Raw genomic sequence first — 10,046 nt, 5'->3', positions numbered from 1 at the left:
TATAGCTCTGAGTTCCTACATCAACAAATTGGAGAGTTCTGAAACTAACAATTTAATGAGGCATCTGAACCTAACTGAAAAAGAGCACCAAGATAAACCCCAATCCAGTAGACAGAAAGAAATAATAAAAATTAAATCAGAATTAAATGAATTAGAATCCAAAAAAAACTATAAAGAATCTACAAAAGAAAGAGTTTCTTCTTCCAAAAAATTGACAATATTGACAGACCCTTAGCATGTCTTTTCAGAAAAAGAAGAGAACACACCCAAATATATAAACTCAGAGATGAGACTGGAAACATCACCACAGAAACAACCAAGATCCAGAACATTATAAGGGAATACTTCTCAAAACTTTATGCTAATAAGTTTGAGAATATGGCAGAAATGAACCTTTTCATAGCAAAAATTTACATGCCAAAACTAAACCAAGATGAATTAAACCATCTTAACAGGCCCATATCAAGCATTGAAATAGAAACAGCAATAAGAGACCTCCCAGGTAAGAAAAGTCCAGGACCAGATGGTTTTAGAGCGGAATTCTAAAAGCCCTTCAAAGCAGAGCTCACCAAGTCTTCCATGAAATTGAAAGAGAAAGTTCAGTAGTGAACAAATTCTATGAAGCCATCATAACCCTCATCCCAAAACCAGGCAGGGACTCATTAAAGAAAGAGAACTATAGACCCATTTCTTTGATGAACATTGATGCAAAATTTCTCAACAAAATTTTGGCCAATCGACTTCAACATTCATCCAAAAAATCATACACCATGATCAAACAGGATTCATTTCAGGGATGCAAACGTGGTTCAATATACACAAATCAATTAATATTATTCATTACATCAACAGGAGCAAGAATAAGAACCACATTGTCATCTCAGTAGATGCAGAAAAAGCATTCGACAAGATCCAAAACCCCTTTATGATGAAGGTTTTGGAAAAATTAGGAATCCATGGAACATTCCTCAATAAAATAAAGGCTGTATATGGCACACCTGCAGCCAGCAATATACTTAATGGTGAAAAACTAAAGCCATTTCCTCTTAACTCAGGAACAAGACAAGAATGCCCACTCTCTCCACTTCTCTTCAATCTATTATTAGAATTCCTAGCTTAGGCAATGAGACAGGATGCTGACATAAAGGGGATCCAAATAGGGAAAGAAAAAATAATACTCTCCCTCTTTGCAGATGACATGATTTATATTTATAGAATTCCATAGACTCCCCTCCCAAATTACTCAAGCGGCTTCAAGACTTCGGCAAAGTAGCAGGTTATAAAATTAACCCTCAAAAATCAATGGCTTTTCTTTATGCCAACAAAAAAGTGTGGCTGAAATTACGAAAGCAACTCCATTTGTAATAGCCCCTTGAAACAAATAAAATACCTAAGAATTAACTTAACCAAAGAAGTGAAGGACCTGTATGATGAAAACTTTAAACACTTGTAAAAGGTAATCAAAACATAACTTAGAAAATGGAAAAACTCCCATGTTCCTGGATTGGAAAGATTAACATCGTGAAAATGGTAATATTTCCCAAGGCTATCTACAAACTTAATGCGATATCTATCAAAATTCCAAACTCATTCTTCAAGAAAATAGAAGAGGCAATCCAAAAATTCATATGGAACAATAAAACAACCCAAATAGCAAAAACGCTCCTCAACGGAAAGAACACTGCTGGAGGAATATCAATACCGAATTTAAATCTCTAATATAAATCCATAGTAATCAAAAAAGCTTGTTTCGGGCACAAAAACAGAACTCAGGACCAAGGGAATAGAATTGAAACCCCAGAATTGAATCTACAGACCTATAGCAATCTAATCTTTGATAAGGTAGCTAAAAAAATGGAATGGAAGAAAGACAGCCTCTTCAGTAATTTGTGGTGGCAAAATTGATTAACTAATTGTAGAAAACTAAAGCTAGATCTTTCTATATCACCCTGCACCAGAATCAACTCCAAATTTATAAAAGACCTCGGAGTTAAAGCAGATGCTCTGAAAACATTACAGGATGGAATAGGAGAAACCCTAGGTCTCCTTGGTGTAGGCCGAAATTTTCTTAATACAGACCCGGAAACACAACAAATCAAAGAAAGGTTGGACAAATGGGATTGCATGAAGTTGCAGAGCTTCTGCATGTCAAAGGACATAGCTAGCAAGATCAATAGAAAGCTCACGGATTGGGAGAAGATCTTCACAAGCCATACAATGGACAAGGGTCTCATATCTAAAATATACTTGGAGCTCAAAAAATTAAATCCCCCAACAACAAATCCTCAAAGAAACAACTGCCCAATAAATAAGTGGGCGAAAGACTCAAAGAGAAACTTCTCTGAAGAAGAAAGAAGGATAGCCAATAGACACATGAAGAAATGCTCAACCTCCCTAATCATAAAAGAAATGCAAATCCAAACAATATTGACATACCACCTAAACTCAGTTGGAATGGCAAAAATGAAGAACTCTAATAATAACAGATGCTGGAGGGGATGTGGACAGAAGGGAGCCTTACTTCATTGTTGGTGGGAGTGTATACTTGTTCAACAAATTTAAAAAGCAGTAGGGGGGTTCCTCAAAAGACTCCACATAGATTTCCCCTATGACCCAGCAATCTCACTTTTGGGCATTTACCCAAATGTTTACAAACAAGACCACACTAAAGCTACCAGCACAATGTTTATTGCAGCATTATTTACCATACCTAAGATATGGAACCAACCCAGATGCCCCTGAGTAGATGAATGGATCAAGAAAATACGGTATATCTATACATTGTAATTCTATGTCTCCATCAGAAAGAATGGCATTGCCCCATTTGTTAGGAAATGGAAGACTTGGAAAAAATTATATTAAGTGTAGTAAGCCAAGCCCAAAGAAACATAGATCCCATGGTTTCCCTTATTTGCAATATCTAGTATATGTATGAGTCAAGCAGAAAAGGTCAGATAAGGTGATGTTAGGAAAATGAAGTCTTAGATATGTGTTTAAAAGTTTTTTTTTCTTTCATGCATTTGTTTTTAACGCAATTATAAGATTATTTCTTTGTTGCTTTGTATGTCCCTCCCCCACACTATTACCCCTGCTTTCACTGTATATGATGTCCGTATAATTTGTGGACGGGAAAGGGAAAAACATGTCGTTTAAATAAGGATACAGATGGAGCTGTTGCAACAATGAGAAGTACAAGTTGTCTTGTCGAAAACGAACTTTACAACTTTGGTGTGGGGGGAGGAATGGTTGGGGGGGGCAGGGGGAGACTGGGAAGGGATGGGAAGGGTAAACAAAGGAGGAGGCTACAATGCTTGTTAAGAAATGTACTCACTATCTTTCCCATGTAATTGTAACCCCTCTGTACAGCTTTTTCACAATAAAAATAAAAATAAAAAATATATCCTACTGCTCATATCTAACTCCTGTGTTTACCCTCCTCTCTTGTTTGATTGGTGTACTAATTGCCAGTGAAGTGTTCGTTCTTTTTCAGAGCAATTTACCTAAGAACAACAAATCAGAAATTCATATATTATAAATTAGGCCTAAGCTTGGTGAATATAGCATAGTAGAAGGTTGTTCTTCATTAATGACTCCTCAAAATTCTTGGTTACCTATTGAAGACATGTACTCATATGAAGAAACTTTTATCACTATTATGTCATTCATTCAAAATTTATCATTCTCTTCCACATGGACTAGAGCAGGCCAAATAAAAGCCTTCCATAGCAGACAAAAACTGAAACAGTATATCTTCACCAAACTAGGCTTATAAAAGATGTTTAAGATATCCTACACATAGAAAACCAAGAATACCACAAAAAGGCCAAGAAACTTCATACAAACTGAGAATCAAGAACCAATTGCTTGCTGTAATGTTTTCAGGGTGTCTGCTTTGACTTTGAAGTCTTTGATCCACTTGGAGGTAATTCTGGTGATAAGTGAATTTTGGCAGCCATTTACTGAAGAAGCTGTCTTTCTTACATTCTATGATTTTAGCTCCCTTATCGAAGATTAGCTGCTTTGGATTCATTTCTGGTATTTCAGTTTTATTCCATTGGTCCTTATGTCTGAACTCAGTAATAAGCTATTCTAATTACTGTGGGTTTGTAGTGGAGTTTGAAATTTGGTATTGATATTTCTCCAGCACAGTTATTTCTCTTAAAGATTATTTTTGCTATTCAGTGTCTTTTATTGTTCCATAAAAATTTTTGAATTGCTTCTTTTATTTCATTGATGAATGAAGTTGGAATATTGATAAGTATCACAATGAATATATAGATAGCCATGGAAATTATTGTCATTTTCATGATGTTGATAGTTCAAGTCCAGGAGCAAAGGAGGTTTTATACTTCCTAAGTTCTGCTTTGATTTACTTTTTCAGATAATTTAAGTTTTCATCATAGAGAACCTTCACTACTTTAGTTAAGTTAATTCCTAAATATCTTATTTTTGTGATGGTATTTCAAAGGGAGTTACTTTACTGATTTTAGCTGCAATTTTCTCATTGATGACATACAGAAAAGCCATTGATTTTTGAGGGTCAATATTATGCATTGCTACTTTGCCAAAATTTCAGTTCAGCTTAAATAACCTGTGAATGGAGTCCGTGGAATTTTTAAATACAAGATCATATCATCCGCAAAGAGGACAGTTTTACTTCATCTTTCTCTGTTTGGTATCCCGTTTATATGTGCATCTTGTCTCATTGCTGTAGCAAGGCAATCTTACACTAAATTAAAGAGAGGCTGAGAGAGTGGACATCCTTGACTCAATCCTGATTTTAGTGGAAATGACTTTTGTTTTATACCAATAAATATAATGTTGGCTGCAAGTTTGTCATATACAGCCTTTATTGTATTGAGGAATGTTTCATGGATTTCTAATTTTTCCAAAGCCTTCGTTATTAATGGTGTTGGATATTGTCAAATGCTTTTTCTGCACGTATTCAGATAACCATGTGGTTCTTATCATTGATCTTGTTGATTTGATGAATAATATTATTTGATTTGCCTATATTGAACCAGCTTTTCATCCACGAAGATAATCCTGTTTGATCGTGATTTGTTTGATGGGTTGTTGAAGTCAATTAGCCCAAATTGTATTGAGAAGATTTGCATTAATGTTCATCAAATAAAGAGTTCTATAATTCTTTCTCTGATTAGTGCCTGCCTGGTTCAGGGATGAGGACCACGATCACTTCATTGAAAAAGTTTAGTAGTGAACTTTCTCTTTCAATTTCATTGAAGATTTGGGGGAGTATTGTTTTGAGCTCTGTTTTGAAGGCCTTGTAATATTCCTCTGTAAAACCACCTGGTCCTGGGCTTCTATTCCTCTTTTGATCCTTGATATGGGTCTGTTAAGTTGGTTTAACTCATCTTGATGTAGTTTTGGCATGTCGATATTTGCTAGGAAATGTTCAATTTCTTCCAGGTTCTCAAATTTATTACCCTAAACGTTTGAGAAGTATTCCCTTATAAGGTTGTGAATCTTGGTTTTTTCTGTGTTGATATTTTCATTTTCAGCAGTGAATTTGTTTATTTGGCTGTGTTCTCTACTTTTTGTGATAAGATTTGCTAAGAGTCTATTAATTTTGTTAATTTTGTCAAAGAATAACTCTTTGTGGTTGTTGATTGTTTCTGTGTTTTTTTAATTCTAATTTATCCATTTTTGATGTAATTTTAATTATTTGTTTCCGTCTACTGGATTGGAGTTTACTTTGCTCTTCTTTTTCAAGGAGCTTCAGATGTCTCATTAAATTGTTGGTTTCAGATTGCTCTAATTTGTTGATGTAGGAACTCAGAGCTATAAACTTGCTTCTGAGTAATAACTTTGTTGTGTCCTAGAACTGCTGGTAATTTGTGTGCACATTTTTGTTGAATATCATGAATATTTGAGTTTCCTTTCTAATCTCTTTCATGGGTCACTGGGATTCACCAGTGTGTTGTTCAGCCTACATGTGTGACAAGATACTTTCTTTGCTGGGTTTTGGCATTGAATTCTATTTTTCCCCCTTGGTATGAGAGACTGCAGGGCATATTTTCAATGTTTGTAAATTTGGACAAGCTTGCTTTGTAACTTAAAATGTGCTCTATTTTGTTAAATGTTCCATGTCCTGCTGAGAAGAGTGTGTATTCTAATGCTGCAGGGTGAAATAGTCTGTTAAATCTAGTCTGTTAAATGTAGTTGATCTACGCAGTTGTTTAGATCTGCAGTTTCTCTGCTTAGTTTTTGCCTAGTTGATCTATCTATTGAGGATAATGATTTGTTAAATTTCCAACAATTAATGTTTTTGGATCTATGTAAGATTTTAAGGACAGTAAGGTTTATCCAAGTATAAATTTGGGTGCTCTATTGTTTGGTCAATAGATATTTAGAATTTTTTAAGTTCCAGAAGGAAAGATCCTATAATTAGTATGTAGGGACCTTCTTTAGATATTCTCACTAATTTCAATTTGAAATCAATTTTATCTGATATTCGGATTGCAACTCCTACCAATTTATGGGGACTGTTCACATGCTAGATTTTATTCCAGCCTTTCAATTTCAGATTATGTTGGCTTTTATGGACAATTTGTGACTTTTGAAAGCAGCAGATAGAAGGATCTTGCTTTTTAATACATCTAGACAAGCTACGTCGTTTAATTGGAGAGTTAAGTCCATTAATACTGAGAGTTGGAACTGATAGATATTTGGTAGTTTCTTGTAGGGCTAGGTCTCCGACAGGAGGTAAACATGAACACAGGTCGGGAGAACAGGCGTAAGCAGGTCTCATTTATTTCTGCACAAGTGCGGGGGGTTTATAGCCCCAACTTTTCCAACCACCTGAGTCCTTCCAGGCCAATTACTTAGTGGGGAGTTGATGTAAGGCACTTGTGACAGGCACTACTTGATAACAGGCACTGATTGGTGCCCAGGGGACATGTTGGGAGTGTGGACAGCTCATGGCTGGCAAGGTAGGCAGACCTGCTTGTGGGTCATGTCTTTATGAGCAGGAAGTGTGCTTCAACTGCTACTCTAGTTGACTCAACCAGATCTGACCAGCTCTATCCACAGTTTCTGCCATGTAACTCCCATTCTTGAATGTGCCAGTTGAGTTCTTCCTGTGGTTCTTTCATTCTCAGTTTGGGTGTGGTTTCTTAGCCTTTATTATGCTCTTATTGGTTTTCTATGTGTAGGACAGAAGGTTTTTTTTCCATTATAAAGGAGAGTATTTGTCGGTACTGAGTTCTTGGATGATAGTTGTTTGCATTTAGAGCATGCCATACATCATTCCTGACTTTTTTTGCTTTGATTGATTCTACTGAGAAATCTGAGGTTATTCTAATTGGTTTTCCTTTATAAATGATGAATCTTTCTCCTTGACAGCTTTAAGGATTCTTTGTTTTTAAGGATTCTTTGTCCTATGTGTATTATAATGTGTTGGTGGGAGGTCCTGTTCTTGTCTGTTCTATTTGGGGTTCTAATAATTTCTTGTAGATAAATAAGCCAAGGTTTTTGCATGTTTGGTTAGTTCTCTACTAGGATACTGTTAAATAAATTTCGTAGACCATTAACTACTGTCTCTATGTGCTCTTCTAAATGCATTTTCCTCAAATTAGGCCTTCTGAAGGTGTTTTCGAAATATGGTAAGACCTATCATATGTCTTGGATTTGTCTTTAATATTTGTATGTTTTTTCTGTGTGTTACCAAGGTTGTCTTTACTCCTAAAGACTCAGTCTTCTCCTTGGTTAACCTACTGACTAGACTTTCTGTTTTGTGTTTCATTTCCTTTCCTTCTAATTGGTCTGTTTTGGGGACTTCAAATTTTTTGTTCTTGAATGGATTTCTTTACTTACTTAATTTGAATGCCTCCATTGATCTTTGTTTATTCTCATCCAGCTTGCACAATTCCTGTATTACTCTTTGATTTGCTTCCTCGTGCTCATGGAATTCTTGTCTTTGTCTTTGGTTATTCTCTGCCTGCTCAGGCAATTCCTGTATTAATCTTTGATTAGCTTCAGGAGATACCTATATTACTTTTTGTCAGCCTCCTCATGCTCACGAAGTTACCGTTTTATTCTTTGGTTAGCCTCTTCTTCCTTTCTGTCATGCTCACACTGAGTTCTTTTCAGGCATTCAATCTTAATATTCACCATGTTTCCCAGTAGTGTTTCTAGAGCTTCTGGGCAATTCTCTGGATTATTCATTAACTGTTCTGTCACCAGATATCATGAGTGGGAGTTGAGACATCTGGACTTCCCAATTGTGTGTGTGTGGTTCTCTGGATTCTTCTGTGCATTTATTATGAACAAAACACCAATTTAGTGCTAGATCTATTTTAAGGCAAACATCAACCGAGCCCTGTAGTTGTATAGATTGATTGATGCAGTCAAAATTGCTACAGATACAATCTATTTCAACACATACAATCTAGTTCAACATCAAGCTACTATGGAATATTGGGCTAAGAACATCAAAGACATATTCAGCAGACCAGATATTAATAGGTTTAGGGAGAATAGTGGGGAAAAACAGGATTAGAGCAATATAAATAATATATACATATATAAAATAAAAAAAGAAAGATTGTTACTCTTCAGAAAGAGTTAAAGAACACACATGCCTGGGAAATGGAAAGAGCATTAAACAGCAAAACACTAAAGCAGTTTGAAAGAACTGTCACAAAAATACACTGAAGTGAAAAACAAGAAAGAAAGCTAGTAAAGGAAAAGTCTTAACAGACTATTGAGATCATCACCGGAAATGAAATGCAGAAGTAGCATGTCCCAGTGCATAATGTGAAAGTGTGAACCAAAACTCTCAATAGCAGCATTGAGAAATTCAAGGAGGAGCTAGAAGCAAAGGAGGTGTGAGAGAGAAGCAATTGGACAGCCAAATGAACTGTCCTGTGATTCTGGAAGCACACTTGCACGTTAAGGACGACTTTGAGAAGCAGATTGGGATCATGAAAGGGAGCTTTCATGAGAGAGAAGGAGGGGGATAAAAGGGGAGATATCTCCAAGTTCTAGACTGAGGTAAAATATACTAACCAGGATTTAAAGGAACTAGAGTCCCCTTATGTTCAGGCAAACCACTGAGTTGATTATGTAGGTCAGTATACCACACTAAAACTAGTAAACATTGAAAGAAGAAGCAAAAACTGGTAACAAGGGTATAAATGTGGAAACACATGTGTTGTAACTATTGTGAAATTCTAACAAAATTGCATTGTCATAATGTAACAAAATGGTCACAATGTCTGGCAGTGTGATATCACAATGGTCATGATGTCACAGTGGATTTCTGATGTCACTTGACATACCTGAAATATAAGGTCCAGAATAGATTATGTGCTCACGAAGATCCTAAGATAGCACAATGGTAGTATATCAGAGACATTTTGAGGACAGGAAAGGATTGTTATGTATTAGTGAGTTAGTGATGTCATAAAGGAAATGTGATGTCAAAATGAATTGTGATGTCACAATGTTTATGACATCACAATGAGTATGACATCACAAAGAGTTTCACATATTAACAAACATGCCACATTTGAAATAGAATGTAATTGCAGAATAGGCATTTACAATGTGTCTATGACCTCACAATGACATTGTGATATCAAAATTATATGATGTCATTATATTTTTGTGATATCACAATGACACAATCACAATGACAATGTGATTTTACACTGCTAATAATGTCAAGGGATTATTGATGTTACAATAGCATATCATCTCAATTGTCTTTTTAACAATGAGGACATGGGTACACGTGGCTTTTCGAAGTTGCAAAGAGATCATGGTAGGATTGGGATGTCATAACGTGATCATGATGTCAGAACCCCACTGCAATTTCACAGTAATTTTGTGATTTCACAGTGGTGATGAAGTTACAATGGGTTTGTAATGTCACTACACGTTTCTAATACCAAAATGACATGTCCAGTTTCTATTGCTGATTGTTACAATGAGGATACAACCCCACTGAAAGAGCTTGAAATCCCAAATGCCATGAATTTTCTAAAATATTATGAGCTAATACCATGTTTGTAACAACACAA

This window comes from Dipodomys merriami, unplaced genomic scaffold, assembly GCF_024711535.1.
Source record: "Dipodomys merriami isolate MVZ:Mamm:240054 unplaced genomic scaffold, mDipMer1.0.p SCAF_18, whole genome shotgun sequence".
In the NCBI taxonomy this organism is placed as follows: domain Eukaryota; kingdom Metazoa; phylum Chordata; class Mammalia; order Rodentia; family Heteromyidae; genus Dipodomys; species Dipodomys merriami.
Note: the sequence above shows the minus strand (reverse complement) of the source record.